The 19,319-nt window shown below is 41.4% G+C and overlaps 2 long non-coding RNA genes across 7 annotated transcripts in view; one reads left to right on the top strand and one right to left on the bottom strand.

The window, feature by feature from the left end:
• Window positions 1-19,319, bottom strand: part of LOC137853528 (uncharacterized) — a 174,785-nt gene that overhangs the window by 11,078 nt on the left and 144,388 nt on the right. For 4 of the 5 annotated variants that reach the window (XR_011094548.1, XR_011094547.1, XR_011094550.1 and 1 more), the window contains 3 exons: window positions 14,409-14,479; window positions 12,187-12,304; window positions 10,975-11,206 (listed from right to left, as the gene is read on the bottom strand). This is a non-coding gene — a long non-coding RNA (uncharacterized lncRNA). Of the gene's footprint in view, window positions 1-10,974; window positions 11,207-11,876; window positions 12,027-12,186; window positions 12,305-14,408; window positions 14,480-19,319 lie in introns of all 5 variants that reach the window. The other variant, XR_011094549.1, reaches the window with a different exon arrangement.
• On the top strand, window positions 15,522-18,042 carry LOC137852964 (uncharacterized). Of its 2 annotated transcripts, none has more exons than XR_011094102.1 (2): window positions 15,522-16,305; window positions 16,691-18,042. It is a non-coding gene; the product is annotated as an uncharacterized lncRNA (long non-coding RNA). The 2 variants fall into 2 exon arrangements; XR_011094101.1 differs by having other exon boundaries at window positions 15,522-16,399.

The following is a 19,319-nucleotide window of genomic DNA, read 5'->3' as shown; positions in this document are numbered from 1 at the left end:
GATAGGTGTGCCCAGCCTCACACCAAGTCTCCCTGATGCTGGCAGTACTGGGGCGTCTGGCTCCCAAAACCCACCCCTCTGGTGGTGCAGGAGGGAGCACTGCATCATCTGCCACCCAGAGGATCGCCCCCAAAAGCACGCAGATAAAACAGAGACAAAGGTGACTTTGTATTGCTACTCTGGGTGAAATTCCTCTTTTTTTTTTTTTTTTTTTTTTCCTGTCTGGTGGTGTCTGATGTGCCTTTGCTGAAAAGGTTTCTATTTTGATGAGGACACAAAAGCTTGAATGCTTTTCTGAACCAGTTTGGTGGTAACTGTGAGCTGGGAATTATTCTCACGAGACTTCAGACATGCATAAATTATTAGAAAGAGACATAACCTTGCTATGTAAGCCTTAATTATCATCTCTTGTACTTTATAGTAAAGATGCAACCCCCTATAGCTCCTTTAGGGTCATGCAAATACTCCTCAGATGGTGGGAACTCATGGACTGGTTCTGAGGCCATTTATATTTGCATCTGATTCTGCTCACCCATCCTTATTTCACAGCCAAACACACAACCATCTTTTTCTATAGACTTTAATTCAAAGGTCTCTCAAACCACGGCAGCTGGGAATGCTCTGTTGGAATGACTTTCTGGTGGAAAATCTGCCTTTTATAAAATCAGGATTTCTTTTATGGGAAAATTTCAATTTTGCCAGAAATTTTTGATTTTTCTATTAGGAAAATCAAACTGATGGCTCCATGGCTGCTTGGCTGGAAGGCCCCTGTCGGTTCTGTTGTCGTCTGCAGGGAGAGAGCAGAATTGACAATAGTCTTCCAGGCAGGCAGCTGGGGAGATGCAGCAGGTCTGGAAGAGGGAGGAGGGGAGGTTGAGTGCCCTGGCGCTCTGCCGGCCCTGCAGCCCAGCTGCCTCCCCAGCAGCCAGGCTAGGGGGAAGGCGAAGAGGAGGAGGAGGAAGAGGAGGAGGAGGAGAAGGACAGGCAGGCGCAGGGTGTCCAGCCCGCAGCAGCCTGCCGACAGGGCTGCTGCCGCCTGCCGCTCCCCCTTTTCAGCAGGCAGCTGGCAAGCCCCAAGAAATTCCAGTTTGTTTCCAATGAAAGAGATTTTGATTTTAGTTCTATTTTCTGAAGAGTTCTTCCCAGGGAGGGAAAAAAAAAAAAAAAAATAAAAAAATAAAAAGGAAAGAAAGAAAGAAAAAGGTACTTTTTTTTTCCCCTTAATTTGAGAGGAGAATGGGGAGGGATAATTTCAAAATGACCATTTTTTCACAGAAAGGAATTCCTGTGATTTAGCCCTCTCTACCGTATACTGATAGGGAAACAAACAAACAAACAAACACACACAAACCCTATTATTTCTTACAATAATTCATACACTGTTAAAAGTACAGTGCAGGAAATAAATGCACCTGTGGAGAGGGCCAGCAGAAGAACAACATTGGTCACGTTTAAGATGTATTTGGTGAGCGCAGCACTGCCTCATTGAGCACCAGCAGTGCCAAAGTCCTACCCAAAAGTCCCAAGGAGCCCTGTGCCTTTGCCCATCACTAGGCAATAACTGGAGAAACAGATTTCAATCAAATCTTGTAAAAGCGAAGAGGAAGTGTAACCGGATTGACAAGCTTTAGCCTGATGCAGTTTGGAATGGCTGACTGATAAATCCTAGAATTCAGGGATTTTTATGGAGTCGGTCATAGACCTTTAAGTGTAACATAGTGAACGTGTCTTGCTATAACATAGATCATAAACTGGCAGCTGAGCTCGTTTCAGGCTGTTTCACAGGCTGCAAAGCCTCTTCCATTGTGTGTTTGTGTGTATTTCTCACCCTTCCTGAATGTGTTCAAGTTATCCTCTATTTAATCCGCGCTGACTACCAGCAGTAGAAGCTGTAGCTATAATGATGAGAGGAAAACATATAGTCACTTTCTGACTCTCTAAAAAGTGTTTAGCCTCAGTAATGAGTTCTGGAGGGCGTCCTTTGAGATTTCACACACAAACACACACAAAAGCGCTCCTATTGTTGTAGGACTCATTATTCTTCAGATCTATGCAGATTTTTCTAAAAGAAAAAGACCAGGAGTTTTGAAATCTTTGAATAATTAAGTTCAGTAAATCAGATAGATGAAAGATTTCAACAAGCACCCTTAAAGAAAAAAAAAAAAAAGTTAAATTGCATTTGTCTGCATTCCAATAATCCATCCGTGATTATCCTATAGATACTGTGCAGCGTGTGATTCCAGTATTGATGAAACACCAAAATGTAATGGTAGCAGCGCAGAACAACATCAGCAAAGTAGAAGAGCAAATATGACTTTAATTGTAGGCTCTCTATTATTATTTTATAGTGTAGGCTTTTCGGATAATTTATTAATACTAACAAAGATGAGTGATTTGGAGACTGCATATTTTTTATTTCTAAGGAGTCATTTTATTTGATAATGACATTAAATATTAGAAACTATAACAGCTGGTGTGTTTATCCTTACTTGAGTGTATTAACCTCTTTAGCCCTTTTTTCCAGAAGAAGGATTCAGCATTACAGATTTGACTGTCAGCTGCAGTGCCTGGCGGCCCGTTGGATTGGCATCCTGACAGAATCGAAAGTCCAGTGCTGCAAGTAAACATGGATGACATTGCAGATAGATAGAACTGGCTGACTTGAGGCACCTGCAGCTGTTTGCACCAGAATAAAAGCAAAGGTTGTGGTCGCTGGAGTGGAAAAACACTGAATTTACCTCTAGTTATTTTGCCTGGGAATTTCCCCCCTCCCCCCCACCCCCCCTCGCCACCACCTTTTTTTTTCCTGGTTGTACATTTTGGAACCTTTCCACTAAAAGCACATTAGGCTGAAATACCTAAGTGAAAAAATCCACCAGACACTGGAGGGTTTTACAACCTGTAATTCTCCCCCCTTTTTTTCTTATATTCACTGAACAGTTTCCCCACCAGTTTCTCCCTGGTAACAACCAGCACTTCACCGGTGTGAATACTGGTTTGCAGCAAAGGATGCAAACACTGAATAGCCATAAGAAATAATTCTTAGCAGCTGATTATTTTTTTTTCAGCGTTGAATAGCCAGAAACACTTCTCAGCAGCTGATTTTTATTTTTTTATTTTTTTTTCTAAACTTGGCATTCGCACAGACTGCCACAAGTGACAGAACAACAGCAACCCAAACCATTTTGTTCTGCAGAAAAGCTCTTGATCTCTTAAGCATTCCTGCTTCCCAGGACAGGTCCCCAAAGTCCTTAGAAACGAGGAAGGCAGCACTGGAACTTAATAGCTGCTCTCCCTGGTATCCCGCGATCGATCAAATTCCTCACCAGAATATTCATTTCTGTAGCATCGCGGATCTCCGCGTGCTTTACAAACAGCAATTAATTGCCATAATCCCCAGTAAAGGTATTATATCTAGTTCACCAGTAGATAAAGTGACGCACAAAGAGCTTGGGGGACTTGCCCAAGGTCACGCTCTGAGCCAGCGATGATCCGGCAGCAAAGACCGGAGGCCAGGCGGCTGGCGGGGCGATGCGGTGCCGTGCCCGGCTGCGCAGGCTGAGCCACGATCAGCAGCCGAGCCGACGAGGGGGTGGCAGAGGTGGGTACGGCAGACACGAGGTGTTTGATGGCTGGTCTCTTCCCCTCTGCCACCTGCATCCCTTTCCAACATCAGATCATTTACATTTTTAAAGAAAGTGTATTCTTTTTCATCATGGGCCGCTGGTGAGCCTAACGCTATCTTTTGTGCGGCACCCCCGCTAACAGAGGTGGCGGAGTATCAATCACAGCTTTCCCTGGGGTCATACCTTACTATGCTGGCTCTTGATCAGAAAGAAGCAGATGGTTATTTACAAATAAAATAATCAAGACCTCAAGAAGGTTGCTTTTTGTTTTGTTTTGTTTTGTTTTTCCCCCCCCTAAACCCTCCTACAGATGAGGCCAAAATAAGGTAAAGTTGCTAGTGTCCCCTTCTGCCAGCTTTCAAGGACGCTGCCTGTCCTACCAGCACCTTTAAACGCGTTATCAGTTAAATTTGCCAAAGAAACGTGTGGCACCTGACAGAGTAGAGTTGCCTTAGATTATTCAGTGGCTTTCATGAGAATCTGGCACTTAAACCACAATGTGAATTACTGCTAGATTATTGTGCAGGAATATTGTTATCTGCCATACACTCCGTGTTTGCAATCAGTTCTTTACTAGCAATGCACAGACTGCCTTTGAATCTTTTTCAGTAGCCATGGTCACCCTCCTTCTTTATTTAGTGTTAAGTGTTATTCACTTAGCAGTAAAAAATGAACAAAAGAAAAGAAAGCAGGTGCTCTAAGTTTACTCTGCAGCCAGCTGTCAGGAAGACATACTTTACTTATTTATTTATTTTTGCAGAACATAAAGGGGATTTATTGGAAGTGTTTGGAAAAAAAAAATATGAAGCATACGTTCAATCGGTCCTTTTCGTAATCAATAAGGTTACTGAAGCAGAAAAAACTATAATGAGTTGTCACAGAATTTGAATTCCCACTTGCTTCCTTTTACATGTATTCAGGCAGAAAATCATCATGGAAAGCTGAAGTTGGGAAGCAAGGTCTGGCTATGACTCTTGGGTTGGGTTTGTTTTGAACTTACCAGGTAGCATTTGACCAACAGCTTGTTGAGTGTCAGGGACAGGCAAAAGCCTCTTGTATGGGCAGAATAAGTGACAGTCATGGAGGTGCAATTTCCTTGTGATTCAGGTGGGGAAACCTCTCTGGTGAGGTACGGCTGATTTTGCTTTCAGATGTTCAGTCACACCAGCATGTCTCTCTGGGAAGACAGCAAATTTCTTCCCCCTCCAACTATTCAGCATTGTCAACCAAAGGTTTAAGCGTTCCCTGCTCTAACATAAAGAAAAACAGGGCCCAGCACATAGACTAAACACAGCACTCTCAAAGGCACCTGGAGAAGATGTCATCATACATCCCAAGGATTTTCACGTCCTTCCCTCCTTTCTAGTGCGTGTTGAGAATTTTCTAAAAGAACTGCCATAGCGTGAAAAAAGGAGGTGTAGAAGTGCTGGGCCACCTACTCCAATGCTAGGATCCCTGCCCTGCAGAATGGTAAGGCTTTGTCAGAGTTCTCTGGTTTCTACTTACACCTGAGTCAGGATCTTCATACGACAGTACAGGATGCTGTGCGTGGGCTGTAGGTTGCTATGCTGCAGATGGGGATGGAAACCTGCTAGCATACATGCAAGTTGTGAACTACCTCATCTTGAGGCTTACACGTAAAAAAATTGTTGAAGGACGTACATCAAAATTTTTAGCAACAATATCTTGCCCTCACTTACATCAAGGGACATGACTGAGGAACCACGGATTTAAGGCACACTCCAGCTAACATCATTTTCATCTCTCAAATCATTTCATTCAAGAACTACCCAGCATGGTAGTGGTTGTTCAGTTTGCTTTCAGTTTATCTTTCCTAGTTCTTATTCATATGCTTTTTCTTACCTATATACCTGTTACTTTTCAGAATATTCCTCTCAATATTCCATTCCATCAATATGCATCTTTAGAAAAAAAAAATCAAAATGTGTATCCAAAAGTTAACAGTTTTGATTTTAAAATGCCATGGTACTTCATGGGCTTGTAGCTCCTGTGTTTCCCAGTCTGATGTTCCGCTAGCTGTTTGGTTCCATGATTCTCTGGTCTCACCGGGGACCTGCTGAACAACTACTATTTATAAGGATACATTTATTAGATAGAGAGGATGTTCTGATCTCAGATTACAGACCAACATGGGAAAGATAGGCAGAAACTGAGAAACCGAGTAAGAAATTCAAGTGTCTGAATTTAAATTTCTATCAGACAGCATAGCAGCTTTTAAAATACATGCTCACAATCATTTCCAGTTGAAAACTAAAAACATTTCACTTCTATGTTCTCACCTATTTAAAGAGAAAACTTAAAAATTTCCATGGCAGATAGTGTCATGAAACACAAAACCAACTGGTCACCTTAAACAGTTTAAAATGGAAACTTTCTGTCCAGCTCTAGGTATTGTTCAATCTCTCTCTCTGAATGTTTATGAAGAGTACCTTCTCCCTTCTCCATCATTACATCCTGTAGTCCTTTTGCAATGGGGATTTAGACTTCAATCTAGATGATCAAGTCAAAGTCAGAGTGAAGAAAATTCTTTCTCTGAATGGTTGTAAACTCTTCGCTGTTTCTCTTCTCTGTCTTATTTATTTATTTATTTATTAATCCAATCACAGAATTCAGACGGGGAAAATACAGCATGTTGCCAAAATCACATAAATTTTAATGGGTTTCCTGTTCACTTAACCCCACATCAACAGTGTGACCTTGCTAGCCTGAACCATGAACCACTAGGGTGGGGAGGCCAAGAGCAGGGTGGATCTGGACTCACTCCAGTACAGATTGCACAAAGGGAAACGTGGGATGTTTCGTGGGATATTTTTGAAAACATTGGGTGTCTTTTTCAAGACACTTGTGCCCTAATTATATGGACGGTGGCAATAGATTTGGTAACCAGTCAGCAACTACCCCCAACAAGACTAACACACAATTAGTACTTGGGCAGTAAATGTTACTTCAACTCTAACTACTATACTAGTCCACATTTCTTCAACATATCCTGAATTTTTATATGGCCTGCATGTCCAGGATATTTACACACTTCAAAGTCCTTAATGTATTTGTCCTGCAAGGCAGAGAATTCTAATTATTGTTAGCAGGAAGGAAATTGAGGAATATCAAAAGACTTAAGAAAAAAAACAAAGGTGTTCTAGTGTTGCAAGACTTAGAGGCACGTACTGTTAGTCCAGAAAGGACAAACGTGATGATCTTCTCTGACCTCTTGTACAACGTAGGCCATGTAACTTCCCCAAACCAGTTCATTTTAAGTAGAACAAATCTTTTAGAAAAACATCCCATCTTGATTTTAGAATTTCCACTGGTGGAGAAAGTGCCACAACCCTTGGTAATTTGCTCCAAAGGTTAATTGCACTCCCTGAGAAAAATGTGCACCTGATTTTTAATCTGAATTTGTCCCTATAAAACTTCCAACCTTCAGAGCCTGTTATTTTACTGACTGAAGAGCCTTCATTTTAAAAATTACATTCCCCATGGAGGCAATTAGTGTGGGATTATCTCATTTAACTTTAACCACACAAAAATGAAGCATCTTGTCTCACCTAGTGTTTGGGGATCCTCCTGTAATCAACTGAGAGAAAAAGACACTACGAGAAGGCAATTCATTGCAGCTATCTCCATATGGGATTGGTTGCCCACTGGAGATATCTAACTTCTGCATTGAATGCATAAGGATAACAAAGCAGTGACCCTAGATTATATTCCTAGCTTTAAGGTGGGGAAAGTTGGATAAAAGAAATCCCTTAATTTTGGGTTGTGATCAGCTCACCTCATCAGTTATCTATTTACTGGGCAAAACACTGCGCTCATTAAGCTCTTCATGATGAATCTCCTCTTTGAGTTCCTTGCCCATTCTTGGGGGTTTTCTGAAGTTTTTTTTTTCTCTCAATGCTCCTCCATTTATCAGTACCCTTCTTGAGCTGGGACTCAGGATAGGACCCTGTGCTCCCAAAGGGGTGGCATTGATGCCAGTATCAGTGGTGAAATAAATCCACTTTGCTCAGATCTTACATTTGCTACTAAACATTCAGTGATTACCGCTTCTAGGCACCACACTGCGCTGGAAGCTTCTCTTTTGCTCATTATCCACCCATAATGAGTCCTAAGCCTTTTAAACAGTCACACCTAGAACAAATGAAGTCCTGTAAAGGCTTACCTTTGCTGTTTCTAGACAGAAAACTTTAGAGTTTGGCCAGTTTTCCAAAACATCTAGCTTGCTCTTTATCAACCACACATTCATTTTATTGTTGTTAACTCTCTGAGTGTTCACATGGTCTGTAAGTATTACCTATAGAGACAGCTTTTTTTTTTTCCTTCTTTCAGGACATGGTTAGGAATGTTAAACAGCTTTGCATCCAGAACCTTTCTCTGCAGGACTCCAATAGAAACACACCTGCTTAATGACGCTTTCCCATTTACAATTGCACATCGAGATGTACCAATTAGCTGTTTTTTTATTCATTTGATGTTTGCTGCAATGATTTTGTAGCATTCTCATTTCTTAATCAAAATGTCAGGTGGTACCAAGTCAAATGCCTTACAGAAATCTAAGTACATTACATCAGTGCTATTACCTTTCTCAACCAAGCTTATAATCTCATAAAAATGATATCAAGCTAGTTTGACAAGATCTATTTTCCACAAACCCATGTTGAAAGGCATTAATTATATTACCTTCCTTTAATTCCTTATTAATCAAGTCTCATATCAGCTGTTCCAGTATTTTGCCTAGGATCAATGTCAGGTTGACAGGCCTATAATTACTCAAGTCATCCTGTTTAACCTTTTTAAATATTGGCTCTATATAGGCTTTCTTCTAGCCTTCTGGAACCTCCCCAGGGCACCAAGATTTGTTGAAAATCATCATTAATGGTTCAGAGAGCTCCTTTGCTGGATCTTTTAAAATTCTTGGTTAGCTTCTGTAGTCTCTGTTATGACCGTATGTCATTATTGCTGGGGGAAAAAAAAAAATGTCTGGAAGCTTCGCAAGATACTTAACATATCTTCCAGTATTCAAATGCCTGCTCAAGCTTGGCTGGCAGTGAGCTGCTCAAAGAAAGGAAAAACACAGAAATACAAATGCATTTTTCCTCCCTGCCCGGGTCACTGTAAATACCACTTACTCACATGAGAGCCTATAAATTCACATGAACACTTTCCACATAGCCCTGCCTTGAATAAAGCCATCGCCTGACCCCACCGCAGTCTCACAAATAGTGGCAGGCACTTCCAAGGAGCGTCACAAATTTCTTCCAAGAAGCTTTGCTAGTACTGCAGTGCAAGCCTGGTCTTACACTCTGCTGCATCCACCGATATTCAGTACCCTTTACCCTTTCGGGGTGTGGAGGTTTCCCTCTATATGCATCAATGCATATAATTCAGGCTGTGGATGGACCCCAGCAATCTGACTAGTACAATTAAGTTTGGAAATACTTGATTCTGATCATTTCTGTGTGATAGAAAAGGGACTAGCTTCTGCATATATTAATTACTGTCTGAGCAAACAGCACATACAAGGAAATGGAAAAAAAAATATGCACTGGTTGTTATTTTTTAATACAGAAATATTCCAAATATTCGGTTGTAAGATATATTTCCAAAACACTACAACTTACAAATTGACACTGCAACCTTATCGGCAGTGGCTATTGCATTATTTTGATAAGGGAACTGATGCTTTTGTTAGAGTCATTAAAAATACCATAACAGAAGTGTATCCTGTTGTAATTTTTAAATTTCTTCACTTAAGTCCAGTTTTAGTACTCAGAATATTTTGTTTTGTGGGTACCCAGACCATCTTCCGATGGACTGAAGAGCAGGTATGTCTGTGTTCTCATTCTCTTTGAACTAGCAGCTTCTGTGTAGCAGGCAGAAGGAGTGTTTTTAATTCTAAGTGGGCATGCCTAATTTAACTCTGCTGGTCATTTAGCTAAGTTGTGCACTGAGATTTTTTTGTGAACAAGTAATAAAATGCATGGACAATTTTCCACATAAACATTTTCTGAGTTACTTGCATACCATCTGAATTCTCTACATGTTCCTTCTAACAGATGAAGCCCCTAAAGTTTTTGTTTCTGTTGGTTTTGGTATTTTGTTCAGGTATCCTTGAGATTAGTTAATGAATTAATTATTTTCTAAATTGCCCTGTGCCAATGCAGCTCATAGTCAGGAAGCATGAAGGTAGGGTTGGTTGAAAAGCTGACTGAAATAAGCAGTCTGTTCAGATGTGCGTGTGTACATAACAGATACATAGCTAGATATGGATTTATCTATCTGTAAATTTATATATGTGTGTAGACATGTCAGTTGGTTAGATTATTATTTGGATAGAGAGAGAGAAAATCACCTCAAATTTAGAAGGGAAATACTACCATAAAAATTGATTAATATTTTAAAATTAATTCTTAACATTGAATTGTAAAGGTGTGTTAAGTAAAAGAAGATGACATTAAAAATATCGTACTTTTAAAGTAAAAAAATAAATAAATAAAGGCATCCTCTTAGCTAACGTTGCACATCTGGCTGCCTCACTGCAGAAAGATGCAGCAGGAAGAATCATTGCCAAGAATGGCAATAAAAGTGTTTAGATGCATGGGCCTCCTTCCTTCTGTACTTCATGTTAGTCCACATGAAGATGAGCAGAAGTGTATGGATTAATGACTAATCTACATGAGATAAGTCTGAGGCTCCTAAATAAACTAATGCAGTAAAGGTAAAAATGGAAGCATAACTGTTTTACATATCATATATTTAACCTATGCAACGATAACAGAGAAGATGGTTATAAAGGCAGTAATGGGACACTAATAACGACAATAGCTGAATTACCACCAGCAGTTACAGAAAATTATATGAACACCTAAATATTAAACTAGGGAACTTTTCCTTGGTATCCACATGTGGCAGTTTAGTTTTTTTTCCAGAGCTGTTTGTACCCTTGTTGGAGGCAAAATATCTAACCTGATAAACTGTACTTATCCAAAACTATTTCCTATGAGATAAATTTCTGCTGCTCACCCAGTACCACATCGCTAAAAGCATACAGGTACTTCACATTTACCTGTTACCTGAGCCAAAGCTCTGCAGTAACAGTGCTCCCTTTATTGAAGGAGCATCGTTAACACTGCAGTTAGCTCAGGGCAGCAGTCGCAGTCATACCCGGGAAGCAGTGGGTACCGTGAGCTGAGCACACCACGTGTCAATGTTGGCACTTTCTTGTTTACAAAATGCATCAGTCACAAATAAAAGTTGCTGTTTTCAAAAGCTTTGCTTTGGCAATTCACACATGTGGAATAACAGTCGCAAACCATAAATGTCATACCTTTGTCACCAGGATTTGAAGAATTCTGCAGGGTTCCTGCTTGGATGCAAATCCCAGTAGTCACACCTCCTGCGATTCACATCAAATAAACTTTGAACAAGGTTTTGATTTTGGCAGCTGCTCTCAAGGCTAAACTTTCTTTCAACTCTTGCCATCCCAGTTTGGGGAAAGCTCTGCTTCTTCTGCACAGAGGTCTTGGCTTCCATCTTCCCCGCAACCCTGCCTTTGAAACCTATCAGGGAAACTGAAAGTTAGTGCAAAGCCTTTCTTCCGAAGGTGAGTCCCTTTCCTGATTTCCAGTAGCTGCTAGTACCTTGTGACATGCTGACAAAGTTTGCCTTTTCCCACAAACACCTCAGAATAATGAGATGTGTCAAACTAAACAACATTTGCCTTTTGTCAAGCATAATCTTTATTTTTTAGTGTTTAATGTCTTTCAGGGCTCCTGGGAAGAGCCAGGTTGGCAGCCCAAGCTCAGCTCCACATACCAGCTACAGTCAGGCTGCTGCCAAAGGAGCTCCTCCACATGGTCCCACACCTGTCCCTAATGTGGAGGGGAGAGCAGGGACCACTGGACAATGTTTCTCCTATGTCTCTTCACCCCACAGGCTGTCCTCCACATGCTGCAGGGACAGAAACCCCACTGCACCGCTGTGGACCAAATCATACACGTCCCTTCCAACAGGACTAGGACTGAGTCTGAGGAGCAACCTCTCACCAGGAGCTGTGCAGGGAATCCTGCTGCAGAGGCTGGGATCTGTCATCCACCCCCAGAGGCAGAAGGATGGAGGAATCACAGTAACCTTGATGGGAATCTCAAAAAAAAAAAAAAAAACAGTGCTGGGGAAATTTGGCAAGACATGGAAGTCTGCACAAAACACCTCTCGCCCCTAGATCCCCACCTGTCTGCAGGCTTCTTATTCCTCCTCCAGAAGAAAACAAAATGTTAAAAGAAACAAGTTCACTTCAGTTCAAGTTTCCTCCTCTGCTATTTTTCTTGTCCTTCAGGCTGGCACTGTTCAGCCTCTGCGTTCAAGCACCACGCGTTCCCTCTAGAGCACAGTTAAGAAGCGCACACATGATCATTTAAGTGCACACTTTACTTATCTATCCTTAAGAACACAAAATAGACCGAGGAAAAAAAGACGATGTCTGTATGCTCATTAAAACACTTCCAGCCCAGGGCAAGGATTTGATCAAAAGGATTCCTACCAATGGAAGGGCATGCTAGAGCCATTGTAAGAAGTTGTGTGCGAGCGTCCGCGTTCCTTTCCTTTTCTTTCTTGTGCCCTGTCCCTTCCACTGCCACCTCCAATCTCTTTTCTTCCAGCTGGGGGAACAGAAGAGATTTCAATTCCTTGATGACAATTGTGTCCTTTGAGCAGCCAAAGCAAAAGGCACTTTGAGTTCAAATGAGACTGTGACTTAAACCAATATTAGCCAAGACCAACACATGTTTATTGTAATATAAGTAACCTTCATTCTGATCAGCAGGTTTTCCTCACCCCACTGCAGTTTTACTCATTGCCTCTTTTATTCTTCCGAAATGAATAAATGAAATGGCTGCACATTTTTATTCACAGCAGTGGGTTTTAGAACTTCAAATCAGAGAGGCGTTTTGATTTCAGAAATAAACTCCAGAGGAAACAGTTTCAACCAGAACTTTCATTTATTTTTTTTTTAACCAGTTTAAGGTAACATCAAAACTCACCTTTCCAAAAAAATGAAACCTCACAGCATTCTTTTAATCCAAATTAAATAAAGTGTCATCCCTGTGTCCTCTTCCTTCATATTTAGAGGGAAAGAAAACTATCCTGCCCATACTTTAATGGTTTTGTCTGCAAATCCTAAATGCTCCGCTGCTTCAAATTTCAAATGATCTTATACAGCCAAAGTCTCTTTGGTGTCAGCAGCTGCCCAGGTAGCAACACAACCACGAGAACGCTGCTGATCAGAACAATGAATGCCTGATCTACAGATGTCATATCAAGGTAGAAATCTTGATGAGCATTGTAGTGACATTACAAAGTGGATTACACATGCTGTATCTGGGTCAGAGAAGGAGTTATTTCAGTAAGGTCAACAAAGTGCTTCTGACCAAACTTATTTTTCTACATTTAGAGAGAGATGTTTCTGTTTGTTTCTTCACATTACATTTAATAACAATATTCTCTCTGTACTTCTGTATCAGTTTGCAAGCAAAGTTAAAAGGAAGGCAAACCAGCCCCATGCCTGGTGTTACATAATTTCAGACGCCAGGTACAGCTCCCTGGTCTTCTCCCCTTTGTGGCCAGGGACCCAGCCACTGTGTCCTAGGCTCTTAAGTGAGCTATGTGTTTAAGGGGTCTGTCCCTCAGTTTGTTCCTACCCTCCTTCCCCACCCAGCGTAAGGATACAAGTAGAACCTCCTTGCTTTCCAGCTGTGTTGGGTGTCGAGGAAGCAAATTCAGCAAGGCTGTAAGGTCCTCAGGTACTCCAGCCCAGTGGCTGTGCAAGTCCCAAAATACCTAACTTCGAATGTTTGAGGCTCTGTGTAGTGAACACCTCACTGTACAGCACACAAGACACATCATCTTGAGCCACCTTTCCCAGAAATGGACAATAGCCCCAATAGCTAGGGGAACTCATCTAGATGGCAGACAGGAGATGAGGTTGCTCTGTTCTGGGAACAGAACAGTTCAAACCTGTTGGCTTACAGCACTGTGGATGCGAGGTAGGAATACCTGCTTTGTAAGGTTTTTTTTGGCTGTTCCAACTTCTTTTCTCATTTTAAACTTAAATACTTTTTTTCTTTTATTCTTATGGAATTTAATACAAACCATATATACATGTATATATATGTGCTCCCCACCACCACATATATATGCGGTGGTAGGGAGCTTGGGGTGGTCAGACTGGCAAGCAGCAGGCAAAAACTTCCCACCCAAGGCTGTCAGCACAGCATAGATTTGGGGAACCATCCCAGGAGGTCCCATCCAGTGAAGGACATTCTGGAGCCTGTGCCCATGGTGTGCCCCGGCTGTACCTCAGGGTGCAGGGCTGAGGGGACTCTGCTCTGCTTCACCTGGACCCAGGAGCTTGGGTGCTCATCAGAGCAGGCACCCCAGAGAAATGCCCAGCTTTGGTCCATGCCAGTGAATTTGAAAGACTGTGAGGTCGCTCAGCAGACTAACAGGTAATATAATGGTGCAGTTGCACCCTCTATGAGCCACCGGTATGGTTTTGTGCTGATTACTAACAGTCAGCCAGCTGTATTGACTTTGATACATGTCCTCTGCACTGCAATAGGTGGCCTAAAACAGTAGAGGCAGACCTTAAACTGAAGCATGGGGCAAGCTCTAAATAACTGTAAACTAAGACTGTGAACAGAACCTCTTCCAACGGTGTTCATTTTTACTTGTTTTTAAAAAGAAAAAATAACTGGGGGTACTTACTTGAGGTATTGGGAATCCTAACGTCACAAGTCCACATGCTAAGTCTGTAACTGAATGCTGAATTTTCAAGACTGTAGAATTGAAAAATATATATATATATTATATATATAAAAAGCTGAGAAAAATTGTTGAAGAGTTTAAATAATTGAAAGTAAACAAAATTGTTTCTTTTTCCAGTTGCTATCCAACATATCAAAACCTGTAAAATCTCATGGTGATAATAAGAAGCGTATTCTGCATTTATTTCTCTGTGATGACTGTATGCTTCATTCAAGGGCAGCAGTACATCTATCAGACACATTAGATTCCTGACGGTATGATCCAACACCCATGGAGGACTACTAGGATTATCCCGTTGACTTCTACAGGCATTCCTTCAAGTTAATGTCCTCCTGGTGCTTAATTACCTTCTTTAATAGATAATTTTGAACAAACACCTTTGTTTCAAAACATTGATGGTGTTTTATAAAGAATGAGTTTATTTGCTTTTATTACAGTGTATGGTTCTTTTTCTATCAATGTGTTGTAATCCACAGTTTAACTCTGATGTTAAACAGTCAACTTATTTAAGTGGGAAAGAAAAGCACCCCCCTACACTTTGTTTTAATAAGGCTTTACCACATACATAAATAATGGCCACAATTTGTTTCCATTAGGAAGATAAGCTTTCTTCAAAGCAGTTCACTATTTAAGGCTTTAAATATTTCCAGCACTTGCACAAGGTTGCAACAAACCTTGACTTATTTACAGAGAGATGTTGAGTGGAGATAAAACCACTTAATAATCCACCAGTTCTTGCTAAACACATTTTCCTTCCATGCCCTCTCTGAAAGCAGGTAGGATAGCACTCTTATTTAGAATACTCTTAAATTACTTGGATATCCTTTTATTTTACTGAAAGCTCTTTGAACTAAAGGCTTTACAGAACAGTTTCAATAAATGTGGTTTATGGCTTTTCTTAACAAAATAATCCTGAAAGTGTTTAGGGTTAAAACCATTTCAAAATGATTGTACTCTAACAATAGAAGAATCAACAACAATAGCATAAACAAAACAAGATGTGCCTCTTTGAAGGAAAGTTGACCAGGTGGCCCCAGTGACAGAAAAAAAAACTTCTGATTTTGGGAACTTTTCTCAGATATGCAGCAGCAACAACAACAACCAACTGCCCCAAATGCCCCAACTTCTGAGGAGAAAATATTCCCATCAATAGAAACACCTGACCTCGGCACATCTGAGTGCATTCCAGCTTTTCTCTGTGTTTGTTCACAAGGACTGCGCTTGAGTGGACACCCGCTCACAGCGAGACCTGACTCAGTAAAACTGATATATTGCCGCAGGGAGCCTAATGTATTTATCAAAATTTCCCCTTCCTTTGTGTTCAGCTGCTCCTTGAATGTCATAAGGTTGCCTTTTTTTTTTTTTTTTAAGTGTTCGTTTCTTTTTATCATTGCATTTGGTGCAGTTCTCAGGCAGCCTTGCAGTATCTCTGTTCTCTCTTGAAACGTGTCACTACAAGTTGCCTTTTCAGCCCTGCTGCTGGCCTTGGAAGCCAAAGGAAAGTCTCCGTGTGCCTCTGTCAAGCTTTTGTTCCAGCTCTCGCTACCCCACTCCCAGTTGCACATCCCTGTCTCAGGATTTGTTTTATTATTTCAGTCACAGCACGCTTTCATCATAAATCTCTCTCTCTCACTGGAGCACCCGGCCCTATCCCTGCCCCGAGGGCACTGATGCTTCCCAGGAAGAGAGAAGGAAGTCTGCCTCCTTCTCCCTTACATCTTCATCTTCTCTCCCTGCAGGGTTATTGTGGTGACCTCCTACGTGCCAAAACAGCCACCCAGGTGGTGAGACAGTGAGCAGGCAACTCCAGCTCTGTGGTGGAAGTGGAAGTTCAGAAGTAAGGGAGAGTTTTGACTTGGCCTAACTTCAGGACTTAAATAGCTTAAGTAAGGGGTATATTCCCTGTGTGTGGCTGCTGGAGACCGCAGCAGGTGAGGCAGACCTCCGAACCTGGAGGAGTTCGTGCCTCTTTATTAACCCTGCGGGAAATGTGGTGAACACCTGGAGTGTTACTCATCAAACACCTTGCACAGCTCCCTCCCCCCGGTCACTGCCTTTGTCATTTCGCTGAGGAAAAGTGCATCTCTGCCCACATGAAGGGGGGCTGACCGCCATGAGCCCCACGCCTTCCCCTCCAGGCTGCCGGCAGCGAAAGCAAAGCAATCAGCAGGTGCTGTTTGCAGACGAGGTTTGAGAAAATCTCCCTCTGCCCCCTCCTGCAGGCTCTGCACACATGAGCGCTACGCGGGAAACAACAAATACAGCATTAGTCATTTCCTCCTTGCTGCCAGCTGCTGATGGTTTGCATAAGAAGAACCCTTGGACTTCAGATTATTTCTTAAAACGCCTCTCGCCCCAAATCTCTCAGCAAACATTCGCTGGAAGGGTGCCTGCTCGGCCGGCCACGCGCTACTCCTCGCAGCACCCAGCACCAGCCTGCACATGTTCATCTTCACCTCAACAGGAGGCCTCACCCAACGGCCCACTCAGATTGTGCTTGTGAAGAAGCCCTGTGCTCGTAATTGTAGTTAGGTTAAGGCTTAGCTGCTTCATTTGTGATTAATGCTTAGGTTACGGTGGCATCTACAAATTTCAGTTATGGATCAGGGCCTGTGTGACACAGTAAGGCTAAGTGACAAAGGAGACGGCCTTTGCCCCCAGAAAACAGATAGTCAACAAGGCAGTCAGGAAACAACTCAAGTGTAAAAAAGAAAAACAGGTGGATGAGCCAATAAAAAATAAAAAAATAATAAAAAAATAAAAATAATAAAAAAAAAAAAGAACAGGTTGAGCAAAGAAGCCAAAGCCTCGTCTTCACAAATAAGATTTAATTTTGATGTGACACTTGCTTCCCAGTGAAGCCCAAGTTGGCAGGATGAGGGGGAATATTTCCTCATCCTGCTGGCTGGTTAGGAAGATCAGCACAGTTAGCACAGCCCCAGGACAGGCAGAAAGCTCTAAGAAGTTTCAAGAAAAAAAAAAAAAAATCTGTAGCTAACACCAACACATAAACATATCCTTAGGAGACAGTGAGGTTACAGCAAAAATCAGCCTTATTTTCTCCTTAACCACATGGTTTCTAAGATCATTCACTAGAAGAGCAAACGTGTGTTTGTGGTGAAATGAAGCCCCTGCTCTCATTCTGCCTTCAGCATGGGCTGGTTCTGAGAGCACGTCCTTAGGAGCCTCCTGTGAGCTCCATGCCCTTCACCACACACCATTTTATACTTTGCCAGATTTTAATCTCAACTTGCCACCTCTCCACTTTTTCTACATACCCTTCTGTATCAGATGCCTCCTCCTTCAGTTAGTTTATATTCTCCCTTGTCTGGTATTCTACATAAGTTTTATTCTTTTGTTTTGGTTTGTTTCGTGGTTTTTTTTTGTTTGTTTTGGTTCATTTTGCTTTCCTTTCATGGTGAGTTTATTACTGGGATTGTGTATAGCTCTTAGACATTACTCTTATTTAATTTCTCCTGAAAATGTATGTATGTTTCCTCTCTGTCACCATGTCATCCCTGTTTGAATGCATTTTCAATTTCTTACCTCAAATAAAATGGCTTTATGTAGTAAATTGCAAAATCTGCATTACTTACCTTTACAGGAAAGACAACTCTTCAGCCCTACTTATAAATCAGTCACTTTTTGAAAAATCTGTTCTGACATGGGGCAAGCTGGTAGGAGCTTTGTGATTCTCTTTAGTGTTTCTTTTTCTTCACCCTCCCCCCAGCACCACAGTCCCAGGAAATTATTGTCTGCCTCTGAACCTGCTTCCCATCCTCTAATGTGAGCACACCGAGGCAGTGAATCCATTAATGTTTCTGGCTGTCTACCTATGCTGTCAATAAATCATGTTCACCATATCTCCTTCAGTGACCCCTTGTTCCTTACATACTTGAGTACTTTCTTATTATTTATGTTAACCTCCTCTGCAATCCCACTGCATTTTTTACCTGTTCTTGCCTTGTCATTGTTTTACTGTCTCATTTTGCAGTCATGCTCAGAACCTCTTTTTAATATCTCACATGCAGCACTTCTCACATATTTGTTATATATTTGTTCATTAATCATTGGGTTTGGAGGACAAATCATGTTCTACACTTGTTTCCCTTTTGAAAGTAAATCACAGATCTCTCCATCTTTGCTTCCTTCTAAAATATTCTATCAATGTTAATCCTAAAATATGATTTGCCTCTGAATTTGGGCTGATCATGGACTTACAGTCCTTAACCCAAACAAAATTACCTTGCCAGGAACAACAGAAGTTAAAATAAAAAATGAAGTTACATGAACGAGTTTTCTTGCTGAAACAAGAGGCCTGCAGAATATCTGTGGAAATTCCCTTGGGACAATTTTATAGGTCTAATACAACAAACTCTATTTCTAAGTTCTACAGTCTAACATATTTTTGTTTGTTTGTTCACTTTTTAATTTGCGGGTTGGCCTCTGCTTTATATCTCCTCACTGCAGTTCCTTCCCTACCTCCCCATCTCTACATATAAGTGGAAAGAGTAAGTAGAGTTTTGCACACAAGTAGAGATACAGACACATGGAAACACATCATTTGAGTTACCCTCTTATATTCCTATAGATGATTCTGACAGTGTTGTACTAGAACTGGAATGTCCAATACATCAGAAGAAAGGTTATTTTCACAGTATTCATGCCAAAATTGCAGATGCTGGTCTTTGTAACCACTCATGCAGCTGAAGGCAAATGAGAACTAAATGCATACTCCAAAGCATAAGGGAGTATCCTCAATATAACTACTCTGACAACATCATAGGCTGATATGTCTTTTGATACCCACAGAAAAAGGGCAGCTGCTCAGTGTCAGGCTAGTATTGTTTA

This window comes from Anas acuta, chromosome 3, assembly GCF_963932015.1.
Source record: "Anas acuta chromosome 3, bAnaAcu1.1, whole genome shotgun sequence".
NCBI classification, from domain to species: Eukaryota; Metazoa; Chordata; class Aves; order Anseriformes; family Anatidae; genus Anas; species Anas acuta.
The sequence above is the reverse complement of the archived record's forward strand: the minus strand, read 5'-3'. Positions and strand labels throughout refer to the sequence as shown.